Source organism: Coturnix japonica, chromosome Z (genome assembly GCF_054131305.1).
Source record: "Coturnix japonica strain WE chromosome Z, WE-NBRP24, whole genome shotgun sequence".
NCBI lineage: Eukaryota > Metazoa > Chordata > Aves > Galliformes > Phasianidae > Coturnix > Coturnix japonica.
Window position 1 is genome coordinate 33105795 of NC_140702.1, and position 16300 is coordinate 33122094.

Here is a 16300-nt window from a genome sequence, read left to right on the forward strand (position 1 = left end):
TATACGTTAGGCCTTTAAATACATAATTGCTGCTTCTCTCTGTGCATGTTGGTGAAGCAATCCCGTGAACTCAGAGTTGTAATAAAAGCAATAACTGCTTTACTTAATTCAGTGGTGTGTCAAGTTACTTTGTTGTTTTCTTGGCTTCACTAAGCCACCATTCAGTGCGGCGGTGCTGGGTTTTGGTGTGAGAGCAGCCCAGGGCCCAAGTAAAACCACCACCTGGGGAAAGCATGAGATAGTAAGAGGAAGTGGGTTTCACTGTGTACAGCTTGCAATGATCTCTGTTAACAGCCCTGAAATATCTCAACGGCCAGGTCTTGCAGTGCATGAAAACTTTCTTCCCCGGAGGTTACCATCACAGCTCAATGCTTTTAAGAGACTCCATTTCCTCGATAACGCCGTTCTGATGGTATTTCTCCAGCACACACAGCAGGAGAAGCTGCAGCTCCATCCGCCACAGAAAAGGGCGACCCGACCTCCACTCCACCCGACGCAAGCCCAGGGCCCTAGCCCTCCCATCACCCTCCCATCACCCTCCCATCACCCTACCCCCGCCTTCTCCTCCCCCTCTCCTCTCCCCTTCCCCCTCCTCCTCTCCGCCCCGCCCCGTCCCCACCCGGAGCGGGAGGAGGGTTCTGAGGAGGAGGAGCCGAGGCGGGCTGGGGCCAGGGCAGGGTGAAGCACGTCTCTGGTGCAGGTAGGAGCGCGGTTGGGCTGGGGTACGGGCGCGGGGAGGCAGAGGCAGTGTCGCAGGCAGGGGTGAAAACACAGCGGCTGCACCACCGCTAAGTCGCGCCGCGCCGCGCTGCGCTTCGCTTCGCTTCTCCACTCCGCTTCTCCCCTCCTTGCGGCCCTGCGCCTCCAAGGTGGGTGTCTCGGCCTGGCGGGCGGGATCGTGGCGCCGCGCTACCTACGGAGCGTGCCTAGAGCACGACGGGATACGTGCAGGAGGGCGCGGCCATCAGGGTTGTGGATCTGGGAAGGCTGGGGGTGGTTACGGGCCGTGGTCGTCTGCCCTGCTTGTGGGCCTGCGGGCAGGCGCTGCACCTGCTGCTGCAGCTCGCTGAGGAGCCGGGGATCGAGGCGTGTCCGGTCTGCAGAGTTGCCCCCGCCCACTCCTGCCGCGTGCCGGCACGGCGGAGGGGCCTGTGGTCCGCGGGTCGGTTCTGCGCGCGGTGCTGGCCGCGGGAACCGGCTGCATGTGTGTGAAGGGCTCTGAAATGTTACTCTACTTCTCAGCTGTCAGGAGGGTTTAAATCAAATTTGAATTGAGGTGCTGAGTGTGCAGGAGATGGGTACGGTGACATCAGGACTTTATTACTACTTGTCCAGTGCGAGTTTTAAGTGGAACTGTAGGGCTGCACCCCTTTGGGTGGGGCACGTTTGTGAGTTTTGAGGGTGAGAGATGGAGCAGACACTGTGATGCTCTCGTTTCTGCTGTATGGCAGCTGCCAGGAATGCCGGAGCTTATTGTCTGTTCAGTGGCTTGGAAGGCTGTTTCTAAGTGTGCTTCTGGTCTGAATTTGGTTCCTGCCTTCTCATTACAACCTGTTTTTATGTCTGCCAGATGCTTTAGCTAAACGGCCATCTCTGAGCTCTTGCACCCCAGCATTTCTGGTGGGTTCTGGATGCTAGTACAATGGTCAGGTCCATCATGTCCAGGGGCATTTTTTGGGCAGCACAGGTGTTGTGCAGTTGGCTCTGCTTTGCTGAAAGGGAGTGAGCAGTGAGGAAGCAGGTTCCTGCATGTAAACTGGCCTTGAGGAGGGAGCTGGCTCTGCACATGCGGTTAAGGTCTGTCTCCAGTAGGATTGCCCCTGGAAAGCCATCATTGTGCTTACTTTACAGTGCTCAGGGAGCTGCAGAGTGGCTGGTGGATGCACTGTGCTCTCAGCCCCACTAAAATTAGGGAGCTGCGGTTTTGGCTGTTATTTTATTGTGGGTTTTTTTTTTTTTTCCCTTGAAACAGAAGGCATTGTAGCTGGTGACAACTGTGACTGCTCCTTCCATAGTGAATTAAGCATTTGATATCAGTGTTTGTTGAGAATGGGTTTGTTTCAAAGCTGGGAGATTGACTCGTAGCTGTTCTGGACAGTGTGCATAGAGGTGTGCTTGGAGATGTTCTTTCATGTGCTGTGCTGCCTTCTCTGCTGGTGTTATGATTCAGTGCCCTTTCCTCCCCCAGTGTAAACAGCTACTGTCTTAAACCTTCTGCCAGTCAGACTGCATGGCTGCAACTGTGTGACACCAAATATTGTGGCTTTATACTTACAGACAGCTGGGCTTTTTGTTTTCTGTGGCTAGTCCTCTCTGAAGTTGGACTTAATGATCCTTATGGGTCCCTTCCAACTCAGGATATTCTGTAATTTTATGATATGGGTCCCATGAGGATGAGGGGGGAATCTAGTACCTTCTGCTTCCTCATGGCTGCCTCCAGTGCAACTGAGGTGTTGTGTTGGAAGCTCCACACGGCCCTCTGTGGATATAAAAGGAATTGTGGGGAAGCCTGCAGCCCCATGGCTATGCAACCAGGTTGCTTGTCTGTCCCAAGTGGAACACAGGGCTGTAGGTGGCTTTGGAACTGCACTTGGAGCAGGTCTGTTTCAGATGTGCAAAAGTTAATTCTTGATTTTTTACTGGTAGCTTTGGATTCAGTTGTTCCCTATGCCTGTCTGTTTTGCAAGGGTAGATGGTAGCTTTGCTCTGCTTCTGAGGGTGTCTTCTAGAGCTGGGCTCTTCACAGGCAGTAACTATGACAGGAAAGCTCCCAGGTTTTGTACTGTTCCTGAACTTTTCAGATGTTTTCTTCAAGTTCTTTATTGTCCCCAGGAAAAATGGGGACTCATGCCACTGATGCTGGAAGAGGGATTTTGTAGATTTTAAGAAAATAAAACATTTCCCATCAGTGTTCACAGATGAGAGTCATTTTCTCAGGTTTTGCTGTACAAAGATAGCTTGAAACATATAGTGGTAAGGGAAGACGTAAGTGCCAAGGTTTAGTAACCTTGTAAGACTTTGATGCTTCCAAATGTTGGATCTTATAAAAATTCAAATTATTCTGTGATTTAAATGAGTTGAAAAATCATTTCTGAAGGTGCATAACCAGTGTGTTATTTGTGCGTGGATGCAAATCTACTATGCCTCTGAAGTTTAATTAAAGACAAAACTGTGAGGGAGTTTTTCACAATGGCTGACTTTTGGAAAAATGAAATGGGATGAAAATGAAACATGGGAATGTAAATAGGGTAGCGTGTGATGACAAATTCTAAAAGGTGACAACAAAAAGTAGAGCGGATTGTAAACCTCCGTGATGCATCCTTTAAAGGGTTTTATTTTAGCTTGTACATGCAAATTCCTTTGCTGGGAATTACAGAGTTGAGATCCTCCCTGATGTAGTGTTGTTGCATGCTTTGTGGCTGCTCTTTCTTTTGCCTGATGCTGTGTATTGCCCTTAGTTAACTGAGAGGGAATGTGCCTGCCTATTTGTGTATCTGGAGGTTTGCGTGGAGCTGATGACACCTCTGGCTGCTGTACCTGGTTGTTCTCTCTTTGGATCTCTGCCTCTCTTCTTCCTCCCTGTCTGTTTCTCTGATGATGATCAAGTGTGTCTAGGCAGACAGGTGGATGTTCACTAAGAAGCATGGGAAAGTCCTGCTGATCTCACTAGGTCTGGTGCTCAGGGATGGGGTTGATGAGTAGCTGCCTGTTGGCGTCTGCATGCATGGAGTCTTATGAGGCCTAGGGATACTGCTGTGGCTTCCATGCAGATGGCTGTCCTGTCCTGTGTGCGAAGTGCAGCAGGTAGAGCAGCAGCAGACTTATGGAAATGGCATGAATGCATAAGTAGGAAGTTGTTTAGATCCTGTTAGGGTGTTTTTTTCTTTTCTTTTTTTTTTTCTTTCTTTCTTTTTTTTTTTTTTTAATTATTATTATAATGAGGGGATGGTAAGAGAAGAAGAGTGTGTTGGCAGTGCTCCAGTTCTGAGCTCACTGACAGTAAGTGTGTTAAAGCACGAAGCAGCAGGCTTTATTGCAGGAATGTGTTCTTACAGTACATATAGGGAAACAAAACAGGTGGCAAATTAACAGAAACTTGAACTGTAGCTGTGAGGATGCAAAGAACTTTCTGAGGACAACAAATGAAGATAATTGTGGCCCATGTATTGAGTTTTGCCCAAGTTTGTTGCATCTTGCTGTCTCCCTTCTCTTCCATGTGCGTCCTTTCCTTCTGTTCATGTACAACACTGAACTCGTTATCCAGTAGGCATTTTCTGCATTTATCCTCTTAAAAAATTAGTATTAGCCTTAGTATTAGCCTGTGTATGGGGGAGGCCAGAGAGGATTGAACGCTGTGTTGCAGAACCAGTGTGGCCTCTCAGCGAGGATGGGTGGGTTGTTTGGCTCTCAGTTGTACTTGCCTAGCAGATGCCTTATTGGTGGAGCACGTTCATGGAGGTGACTGGGAAATATTTGGGTTTGTCAGACTGTGGGCAGGAAAGCAGAGCCTTGGCAAGCCTCCGGTTCTGTGCTGGGGCTGTGATAATGCTATGGGGTGAAAAGAAGCCTGCCTGTCTCTGTGCCACTGTCCACTGCATGGTTAGTAGGGTGGGATGAGAGAGCATGAAAAGTGATTACAGTTCCTGCTTTGTTTGGGAGTAGTTTTCAGGAACAGGCTTTAGCTGCACTTTTTTCGAGTCCTTCCTCTTTCCCTTGATATAAAGCAGGCATTATTCTTGCCCCAAATGATTGCTTTATATATATGTGTGTGTGCTTGATTTATTTTTTTCATAAACAACTGATGTTTTATGAACTTTGTCATTGTTATAAAAACGAATGTGCTGAAAAGTGGAGAGTAACTTTTATTATTATTTTTTAGGTATGTCTTTGTGTTCATTTGAACTGGAAGAGATAATGTATTATAGTTGGCTGTTACTAGAAGAATAGTACGGGGTGTAGACAGCAGACCTAGAAACGCAAAAGGTCTTGGACTCATGTTCAAGTTCTTTCCTTTCAGACTTAATAAGTTTGGGAGAGAATGGAACCATACATACTTCTTTTTACAAAGAAGCATCCTATGACTTTGCCTTGAATTAGGTCTACAGGCTATGCTTGGTTTTGCTTAGGTTTGTAGTAGCAAAGCCCCCCACGAAAGTGCTTTAGGAAAAGCTGGGTGTTTCTTGCAGAGCTTAGTTTCCTCCTGTTGGAAGTCTCTGTGAGGGCTCGGGGGTCTGGGGACTCATTTTGTCCAGCATGCTGTTGTGACCCATAGTTGTTGGAAGAACAAACCCTATTATGTCAGGAGTACATGTGAAATATGGATTGTCTCAGGGGAAGTTTCTCTCCATGTGCTGGTGATATGGCTCGGAGAGGGATGGGAGTGCAGGCATGTCTTCAGACATTGAGATTTTTTCCTGCTTAATCTAATACAGCATTTGCTGTGCTTCTCTGTAAGCCCCAGCTTGGATTTCCATAGTAGCCTCTGTAATTGTTGCCAGGCATTGTACTGTGGGTGGTGAGACATTTCTGTCTGTAAGTCTGTGTTTGATTTGGGCGCAGCAAGGACTGTCTGCAGAACATCTAAAGGTGGAGGGGCCTGCTGCAGGGAGGAACTAGCTGTGGATGGCTTCCACCCTGCATGGGATCTGTGCAGCTGTAGCCATCTTGTCTTCCCTGAAGCGCAGCAGTAGCTGCTGCCATGATGGCTCAGAGATGCTTTGGTGTGCCTTCGTGGATGTGGAAATCGCTGGAGTGATGCTGTGCTGGTGGAGATCCCCTCTCTCATACTTCTGTTTGTTGTTTTGTTTGTTTTTTAATCGAAAAAGGCATAATGACTGATAATACATAACGACATGATAACACACACTGACTGAGGCAAAATATTATGCATTCTGGTTTTGAGTCAGCAGTTGTGTGATTATGAAGTGTTTGTTAAATATGTGGATGTGTGCCCAGACAGATCACCCTCATTTGTCCTTCAGACCCACTCTACCTGAAGGATCTGTCTGTCAGACAACAAATTGTCCATCACAGGTGCAAGTGTAAAGAAAATTAATGCCATTGATAAAAGTGTTTTAAAAAAAATAAATATATGTATGTCACTAAAAAGTATCTGTCCTTTCATCAGGAGTAAGAATTATTCTTTTTTTCCTGTTAAAATCTAGTCTTATCTAGGTGATAGAGAATGCCTGTCTTTCTCTTCTTGAATTTATTAGATTTCTTAAAAATCTGCTATTGCAAGTCCAGATGCTTACCCCTTCTGAGATAAATTCACTCTTCGGTTGAATCTGACTGCAGTTTTACTTTAGGTGTCACTGGCATTGATATACTGCTTTAAAAGGTCGTCCTGATTATCTGCTAGGTTAGTGAGGCGCATAATGGCCTTTTCATTTCCTTTGTGCAGGAATTCGTTTTGAGGGATTCTGTGATGAACATGTAAGACAACATTTTGTAGGCATAAGAGCTTTCTTCTGTACAATTCTATCTCCCAAAAGAATTAAACAGTAATGAAGAAAACTCTATCCATACGTATACGTTTACAGTGTATTAGATACACTGTTGTAGATATTTGACTAAATATTTTCAAGCAGAAGTTGGTGCTTCTGAATTTTATTCTTTTTTCAAACACTTAAAAGGAGTAACAGTGTATTTTGATTCTCACGTGTTTCATGTGTCTGAGGAATTCATCATTTAATTGGTGAGGATGTATGAAATAAATCTCTGACTCATAGATATTTAGCTCACATATTGTATATTATATATTTAATGCTTGAATTAATGTTTGCTTACAATATAAATACCAGTATGGAAATGCTCTCAAAGGGTTGATTTCTTTCTTTTTCCTTTTTAAAGTATCTGCTTATACCTGCCCTGAGACCGGCCTCCCATGTGCATAAATTGATTGTGCATCTAATGATAAATGCTGGTAGTTGGGAATTCCACAGAGGTTTTTAAGAGCTTTTCTTTCCTGCTTTAGTACTGACAATCACCAGTGACCGTTGTCCGGAGTCTGTCTTCTGCTCTTTAATTTACTTTTTGGCTATTATATGAACTCTGTTCCTGTCGCTGCATGTCTGCCTTCTGTTGTTCTTCATAGCCATGCTTTAATCATTGAAAATCGGATGGGAATGTGTTGTATTTCAGTAGCATTAGCAACAGCTTCTTAATACTTTATGGAACAGTGCTTTTGACCAGGTGAGGTGTCTGATAGGCTGAGGCTTGCCATGAGTGTTGTGTGCACTGGGGATCTATGTGCTGCTCAGAAGCAGTGGTGCAAGGGGTGGATCAGGGCACCTTGGGGAAGGGTTGAATGCAGCAGGAAGCTGGGTCAGCAGGAGCAGTTAATGTTTGCCGGCAGGAGGTGAAGCGAGTCAGCTGCACTAATTTCTTTGCAACAAATGGGCCCTGGGAGTCAGAGGTGTTAACGTGACCCCCACCTTGCATCACTCAGTGGTGATGAGGCTTTGAGGTTCCCGCAGAGAGAGCCTGGACTGCATGTTTCCGTGGTGACAGCTGTTATTTAAACATTTATAACATTTGATTAAAGATACAGAAAGGGGAAAACCTTTTAAACATTACAAATATAAAGCTTTTAACTAACTATTACTAAAACTTTTGTTTTAACAATATCCCTTATTTACATTCCTTGGAGTGTGGATGTTTTATGTGTAGTGCAGCTGCCCCTTCCCATTTGATGGGCCTTGAGATGACAATCTGGGGCAAGCACCATCTTCTAGAGATAGTAGTCTGACTTTGATCATAGCTGGCTTGACATCACTCCACCAATTTAGTTACTCTTTTTTCACGTTACTGTTTTTTGCATCAAAATTGTACTTGAAGTTTCTCACGCAAGGAGATTTGTGTCTCTGGTAAAGGTTTGAGGAAAATGACTATTTTTGTGTTGATTAAACTGAGTTCTAAAGGGAAGGAACACAAAATAGATTGTAAATTACAGTCTCTGAAGTTGTGCAGTGATTGCGGTGATGCACAAAATCTTTGTACTAGAGGGGAGAGCTAGCTGTGACTGCAGGAAGGGAGGGTGGCTAACAGCATGTGTGTTGTGCAGAAGGGCAGCTGAATGTGTGGTACACCTTCCTCCTAGCCCCACTTTCATGTTCTTTAGATACTTTGTGCTCCACAGCCATGCTGGGGCAGCAGTGCTCTTCATCTAGGTCAGGTGTTCTCATGCGTAGTGCTTGTGTGCAGCATATTTTGCTCTCTGGAGGTTTCTGACTGCTGGAATAATTTCTGTTGTATTTTTCTGTTTTCAAACTTTCCTGCCTCTCACTTGCTCCTGTTTTGCATGCATTCCTGGGAAGATGGAGGAAATACTGAATATGTTAGTGGACTCTACAGTTGTGCTATTGAAAACTGTGCCTTGATTTGAGGACTAGACAAATGGGAGCTCTGAAGAGGGATGGAGAAAAGCTCTTATTTCTTCTGCGTCTTTGCTTTGGCCACTGACATTTGGTTTTGCTTCAGACTAGTCCATAGTCCTAGTTTACTAGGACTGTGAGAGTATGGATTTTACTAGTACTCAGGGGACTCTGCTCTGTTTTGTGTTGTACAGATTTAGATGATGATTCTGTGCTTCACGGTGATTTTTTTTTTCTTTGCCTTAGAATCACAGAATCACCAAGATTGGAGAAGACTTCCAAGATCATCTAGTTCAGTCGTCCACCTGCCACCAATATTTCACCACTAAACCACTTCCCCTTAGTACAGCATCTAAATGTTCAACAGCACCAGTGATGATGACTCAACCACTCTTCCCTGGGCATCCTGTCTTACTTTCTTGTTCTATTTTCTTCCTTCCTACCTCTACAGTAGCTATTCATTTGCAGTTTTACAAATCATCAACCATTCCACAGCTCACATGGTTTCTTGTAAAAGTTCCTGCTTAATCTTTATGCTGTTTCCCCTTAGGAGGTGTGTTGGTAGTAAGAAGAGGAGCTTGGCTATGGCTGATGTGTGGAGGAGGGGGAGGCTGAATGACACTGTTGGTACATGCGAGGACATCCCCCAGAGTCTGATGAAGGGCTCTGATGAAGGGTGCTGGGTTTACAGTGCCTGAGGACTTCCAGATTTTCTGAGTGTCTTTTTGTGTTGATGTGATGAGTGTCCTGGCTGCCGGCTTGACAGAGCTAAATCATATAATGACAGAATCACGGAGTGACTTGGGGTGGAATGCACTGTACAGATCACCTTATCCAACTCCCTGCCACAGGCAGGGACATCTCCTGGTTGAAGTTGCCCAAAGCCCCACCCAGAATGGCATTAAGGAATTCCTCCCTCACATATAAGTGTTGCTGGTTCAGGGTCTCTGAAGAAGTTTGCCTTAAAATTTACTGAGTAGACAAGCCTTAAAGTATGTAAGATTTATAGTAGTGAGATGTGGTGACAGCTTGTTCAGCAGTGACATAGCTGCAGGTACAGTGTTCCACATGTGCACCACATGAGTAGTCCTGCCTGAAGCCACTCTGTGTATGGTGGGGAAGGCAAGACTCAGCAGAGCAAAGCTGCTGTTCCCTGAGGTTGGAGCTTCACATGATCAGTACTCCAGGGAAGTGCTGTCTGACAGGCTCCCTTGGACCAGCCAAGTAGAACCTCTGTTCTACAGGGAGGAAGGCTCTAGTGTAAGTTAAATGGAAAATGGTCCCCAGAATTTAGTTACTGTCAAAATAAAGACCCATCTGAATGTGAAATCACTAAATTTCTTTTGCTGAGCTGCTTCCCAGTTTCTGAGGTGTTGTTCTGACAACTGTTGTTCTTAACTGCAGTTAAACAATTGCATTTAAGGCTCAACCAAGAGTTAGATCGAGTTACCTTTCCACCTGAATAAAAGATTCCATAACTGTGTCTAGTTACACCTCTTGACAGTGGAAGTCAAGGAAATGTGCGTACTCTGATGCTTTTTCCTGGTGTTAGGTATGTTTAATAAATTGGTTTGCTAGTTTGCTTCTGTAACATTCACAGGTGAGATTTCGATTAGTATTTTAGGTTCTTGAAATCCAGTTTCATAAGATTTGAAAGCTCCATCTTAAATGCGTAGGAGCTTTGAAACTGTTTGCGTCTGTAAATTATTTCATCATGGGGAGAATGATGACAAGAAAGCTCCTAATAATATTGTTCACTGGGCATTTTCTCAAAACCAGACAGAAAGTTATAGAGATGGGGAACTGAATTGTCTGACAATTATGCGTATTGAAAGCATCTGGAGTTTGTTCCATATTGTATGTGCACAACTTCATCCCCTTGAAGTTTTCATGATCTGAAAGTGCACATCCAATTTGAAAGGTGCTGCTGCATCTCTGAATTTGTGTGAATTATGATATTTGGGAAGTCTTGGTGACAGAAGCATGCAGAGCCTACAGTGTCTGTCTGCATGGAGGTCAACAGGAACAAATATGTACACCTGAGGCATTATTGTTCAGAACTGCAAATGTGGTATTGATACTCAGATGTTGTACTTAGTTATCCAGGCAGTATTATCATGTTAATTGTTGAAACAATAACGCATGTTAGGTTTCCTTCCTTTACAGAGGTACCTTTAGGTGGATTTAAAATTAATCAAATATTGACAGTAAAATCATTGGCATTTCACAGGCCTCTCTTTTTAACACTGGCATACATTAAGATTCTCTTCGGAAGTGAGAAACAATGTTTTATTGCTATGAGACTGATATTGGTAGGTGTCATTACAATCAACATTAATAAAGAAAAAATAGAGTTTTGAGCTGCTGCATTTGTTTCTACCAGTCAATTTTGACAATACATCAGTAGAACTACTGGTACTGCTGTGAATCAAAACAGGTCAGGTGGATACTGCATGTATTGGAACAGACAACTTTATTCCTTCCTGGATTGCCTTGAGTATAAGAATGTGGGAAAAACAAACAAACAAACAAAAACCAACTGTAATAAAGCCAGATGATTACTTCTGGTCATTGAAAGAAAAAAAAGTGGTAGCTAAAATACAATTTATTTTTAATTCTTTGTTTCACTTCCTCTTTTTCAAAGCAGTTGATAAAAAGGGGATCTGATACTCTATAAAGATAATTGTACAGGACTTAGAATTCAGGCTTTGTTAGAATTAAAACCACTTTAGATCTAAACTTTTAATACTAAACTGCTTTGAAATTGTTTTCGTCCAAATTTGGTAGCAAACTGGAAATTTACACATGTAGAGCAAAGCAGGTACTGCAGTTTGCTTTTAGTGACTCGGACATGTAAATTTGGTTGTATACATAGTATTTCTAATGCCTAGAACAAAGCAGAATTGCATGTAGTGATTGCCTTTGCTTTGCATTCCTAACTCTGTACTGTTGGACAAAAATATACATATCCATCTGCTGTTTGAAAATTGTGCATGGTAGGTAGCCACCTATATTGGCATGCACTGTCCAGGCTTGTTGAACTCTCCAGCAGCACTGTGCATGCCAGAGGGTGAGAGGCACAGTGTTGCCATGATGTCCTGCACAGCAGCAGCAGGTCTGGGCTTGGCAGTGACATCCTTATATGGGACTTTCCTCTGTTTCCTGTCATCACTTTAAGAATAGAAAACTTTATTTCTGATCTCCCAGAGCAAGGATGTCTTCCTCCCTTTTCAAAACTCATTACTGTCAATACCCAAGTGCACTCTCACTTGTTTTTCAGATGTTTTTTGAAGGATCTTAAAGGTTTCTGTGTGTCTTTGACATGGGTTGGACTAGCAGTATTTTAATCATCTCCATTTGATAGAAACATCAGCTGTTAAAAATGTTAATGTGACAACAAGCTAGGTTTGCTGCAGACTCTGAGAGGACATGGATGAGGTTCTACAAAACTTGAAATTTGCATTGCATCAATCTAACAGTAATATGACAGTTAAGTAGTTGCTTTTGTGCAAAGGAGGGTTCTGAAGGCTGGGAAGGATGGTTTGTCATTTTCTTAAGTAATGATTTCCATTTCCTGCAAGTATCTGAAGCCATCAGAGTCGGCCATGATTGATTGTTATACTGCAGCAGAACGGCTGTTGTGCACTGTTAGCATTTACGGGCTATGCAGTGTTTATAGATAAACACATATGGGAAAGACAAACCCTTCAGGGGGAAGTTTGTGGCAGGGTTTGAACCAAGAAGCATGTGAGCCCCACAGGAGGAGCAGCAGTGGAGCTGTAGCAGGTTAAAGGTGAGCTGTCTTGTCTGGCTTCATCATGTTGGTCAGCTGTTGTGTCTGGGAGTGCTTTCCTTTAAATGGTGCTGCAGACATGGATCTGAAAGGTGTGAGAAAAGGGGCTCTGGCTGTTAGTTTGTTAAGAAGGCTGCTGATTTGAAGGACAGAAAAGTGGCTGTCATAGAATATTCTGAGTTCGAAGGGACCCAGAAGGATCATTGAGTCCAATTTCTGGCTCCACACAGGACCAACCAGAATTCAAACCTTATGTCTGAGAGTGCTGTCAAGATGCTGCTTGAGCTCTAGCAACTTGGGGCTGTGCCCATTGCTATGAGGAACCTGTTTTGTGCCCACCACCCTCTGGTGGAGAGCCTTTTCCCTAACCCCCCAGTATGATCCTCCCTTGATGATGCTCTGTGCTGTTTGTTCCCTTTGGCCCTGCTACTGTCACCGAGAGCAGAGCTCAGCGCTGCCCCTCCCTCCCTGTGAGGAGCTGCAGCTGCCATGAGGCCTCCTCTCAGTCTCACAAACCAAGTGATGAGAAATTATTAGTCATGGATAAAAGGGCATGTAATGTCTAGCCAGAAAATATGATTTTGGTGCCTCTTAGGTTGAGGATGTTGAGGACGCGTTCAGATTTTATCTTCCAAATGTGATACAGAAGAAAAGGGACTATTGTGAGTGAACATGGCTGTGCAGTTTTTTAGATGCTGATTTTACATCCAAGAGTGAAGCTACGACAGCTGCTGAGATTGCTGTTACTTGGATTCATACAGTCTGTTTCGTGGCATACCTGCAGCAAGTGTATTGATAAAACCTGCAAGCCTTGTTTTTTTTTCCCCTCTCTCCCCATTTCACTGTGAAATAGATATCTAATTTTATTTTCGAAGTTATTTCTGCAGAGAGCTGCTTAAATGTCTTCTGTTGTAAATTCTTCCATGATTTGTAAATCTAGGGAAGTTTTATTGGAATCCTGCCTCTGCCAGGGCATGAGCACTTGTAAATATATGCTAATGCATACTATGGTGTGTTACTATGCTTACACAGTGATTTATTAAAAAAAAAAAAAAAAGTAGAGAAAACAATTGATTAATGCTGGCATGTATGTACTGAGGTATACCACAAGCCTAGTTTATCTCTACAAGAGAGTTTTCCCTGAGATTGGCATACCAGCTGGACTGACTGACCGTTGGCAGTAACTGTACTGATAAGAAACATCCTAACAGGCAGCTGGTGTAGTGGTGTGAAGTGAGCTTGTGGAGGAGGCTGTGCAGGGAAATGGCGCTCATTAGAGCAGAGCAGCACATCTGAATTCACTTTAATTCTGGATGGCACAGTACTGCCTTGCACAGACAGTGTGATTACTCTGGGGAGGAGGAGGCAGTGCCTTGTGTCGAGTCCTTCTGCTGATTAAGGAGTGAACACAGTCCCAGATGCTTTTTGGAGGCAGACAATTATTTCCAACCAGAGAGATGTTAACCAAGAACCAAGGCCCTGGGGGAGGACATGAAGAGCTGGGCCAGAGAGGGAGGGGGGGGGCTTACTGAACACAGAGCATTTATTTTGATTTTTCTGTGTCTTGGGATCTCTTGTTAGAAAGCTTTCACCATTGGCATGGTGAAGCTTTTGAGGCTGGTGGTTGACTCTACATGCAGCTAGACTCTATGTGCAGCTAATTGTTCTGTTTCATAGACCGTCTTTTAACATATACTTAAAAGATTGTTTATTGCTAATATAAATCCTACTGTATGGTCAGTGAGACCGACACTGATGCTTTTAATTCTTTCTGCTCTTCTTTTAGCAGTATTGTGGGGTTTTTAGTTTGGTTGGTTTGTTTTACTATTGATCCAAAATCTAGTTTCAAGCAGTGTACAGATTGATATCCAGCAGGCTGCTGCTGTGTGGTCATTATTTTTGTGGCAGACTTATTACTTGATAACAAAATTCAAGCCATTTCCTATGGCTCAAAGCAGCCATTTCCTACTATCTTTGTGACAGAGCTGTGAGAACAGCCATGCAGCTTGGGTTGAAGGTAAGAAATATATTTTTGGTTATTCAGCAGAAGTTAAAAGCTTATTTAAAGGTTAAAGATTTATCAACTAAATTGTTACAAGAGGGAATAATGAACAGCAGCAGAAAATAATTGCTTCAGTTTTGTAAAGTGTAGTGGTATAGGCTCCAAATGTGAGAGGTTTATATGGTTTTGTCACTGTTGATTGATTGATTTCTTTCCATCTCCACTAACAATGAGGCTGTTTGAATTGAGTTTTTTAATCCAACTGTGTGTCACATTCCCTGTATGGAGATTAATTGTAAATGGTCTTATGTTTATCTCTCTTGCTTTGCAGAGAGAGATCATTTTTCTCTAACAAGTCTAATCATTTCTGTCAGAGCCTGAATTCAACACCTGTCTGTATTCAGAATACTTGTGCATGTTTAGGCATAGTCTCTGTGAACAGAAATGCCCAAGGACCTTAGTGCTGCTATGATGGGACCTACTGGGAACCTTCTCTTCTGTTGGTGTGTTGTGTACAGATATTGTATGGTTTCTATTACCATATAGTTTAGAAACAAAAGAAAAAGTAACAGCAATAACAAAAAAGAATAATGCCCAACTTGTTGATGCATTGTGTCAATTGTGGCTGTACAGGTTGCCCCTATGTGTATGCTGCTGCTGAGCAACATTTTAGTCTGGCTTTCAAGACATGTTTTGAACCACTTTGAAGTGATTGATATTCGCATATATATATAGAACAGTCTGTGTTTATATAAATAACCAGCAGTTGAATATCAGTGTGTTTTTCATATAACAAGAACAAATGAAGGGAAAAATGTCTTCAGTTGTGGTTGTGCTCTAGAAAGTACTGCTTTTTTTTTTTTCTTGTTATTGCTATTAAATCATGCTAATGCTTTTAGGTTTTGCTGAGACTGTTGCTTTTGCTGTTTATTAGTAATCTGCTGCATAACTAGTAAATACTTTTCCATTTGCACTTAATTTTTAAGTGTGCCTTGCTTATCAGCATCACCAAAGCTCACTTGATTGAACAAACAACTCACTTTGTCCAGATCCACAATCAGTAGGATGTATTTTGCATTTTGCTATGTAGCGTTAGCAAGCAGGGAACAAATCTGCTTTTCAGGAGATGTCAGAATAATCAATGGTTTTGAAAGTACTGTTTTGCATAGGAACACAAATGTGTTAAACAGTGAGAGGTTGCTTCTGTGTTTTATAGGCATTGATTCTTTTTCTAATAGGGAATAATAGAAGACAAAACAAAAAGGAGTGAGGAATTTTTAAACATTTTGAGAAGTTTGCCTTGCAGTACTAACAGATACATCCACACATATATTTGTTGGATGATTTCATTATTGTGGTCAGGGTCTAAGTGCATAATGAGCTTGTTTGTTTGTTGAAATCAGTTGAGAAGGTTTCTGCAGGAGGTGAGTGAGTGGGCAGCAGATGAGGCCATGTGGAAAGGAGGGTTCTCTAGGAGATGCTGTGGGGCTGAGGCCTGGGCGGGCTGTAGATGGGTCAGAAGGGGTGGCTGTGGCATGGGGCCACCTGTGGGGCTGCAGCAGCTGGAGGAACAGTCTTGCTTATGCTGGCTTTGGTGTCTTTCTGCTGTCTCCTTGTACTTTATTATGGTCTTGATGCCTTGCTTCATGAACAGTGCACCCTTTCTAGGGATCATGAATGCACTGAGTACAAAGCATTCTCCCCTTGCTCCTGTATGTCTTCCTCACCTTGTAATTTGCTTCCCTTTCTGCTTTGTACTGGAAGCTGATAGGATTCTCTGCCTACCCCTGTCCAACTTCCACTCTGGGCCATCTGGCACCTGTGCCCAACCCACTCAGCCTGTGCTCTGGAAGGTCCCAGATCTGCATACTGGTGGCTTCAGGAGCATCAGTGAGCAGGCTGCCGAGAGAGGAATGGTGAGGAGCAGTGGGATGCCCTCAGCATGGCAGTGGTCTCCATGTCTAAAGCCTCAGGAGTGCACTGCTGCTGTCTATATAATCTGGCTGCATGTTTTTTTTTATTAATGAAGTGTAGCTAATGAAGGAGCTGACATCTATTTTGAGAGAGTGAATGGAAGGGGTAAGTACAAGAGGGGAACCTGTAAGATCTGATGCTTTATGGCTTGGTAGC

General features: G+C 43.5%; 1 protein-coding gene across 17 annotated transcripts in view; it reads left to right on the forward strand.

Annotated features, from left to right (window-relative positions):
- Positions 1-642: 642 nt before the first annotated feature.
- The window catches only part of SEMA4D (semaphorin 4D), an 86827-nt gene continuing 71169 nt past the window's right edge, over positions 643-16300 (forward strand). For 15 of the 17 annotated variants that reach the window (XR_014939421.1, XR_014939419.1, XR_014939420.1 and 12 more), the window contains exon 1: positions 643-700. The gene's annotated coding sequence lies outside the window, so the exon portion shown is untranslated. Of the gene's footprint in view, positions 870-16300 lie in introns of all 17 variants that reach the window. The other 2 variants (XM_085529003.1, XM_015849343.3) reach the window with 1 other exon arrangement.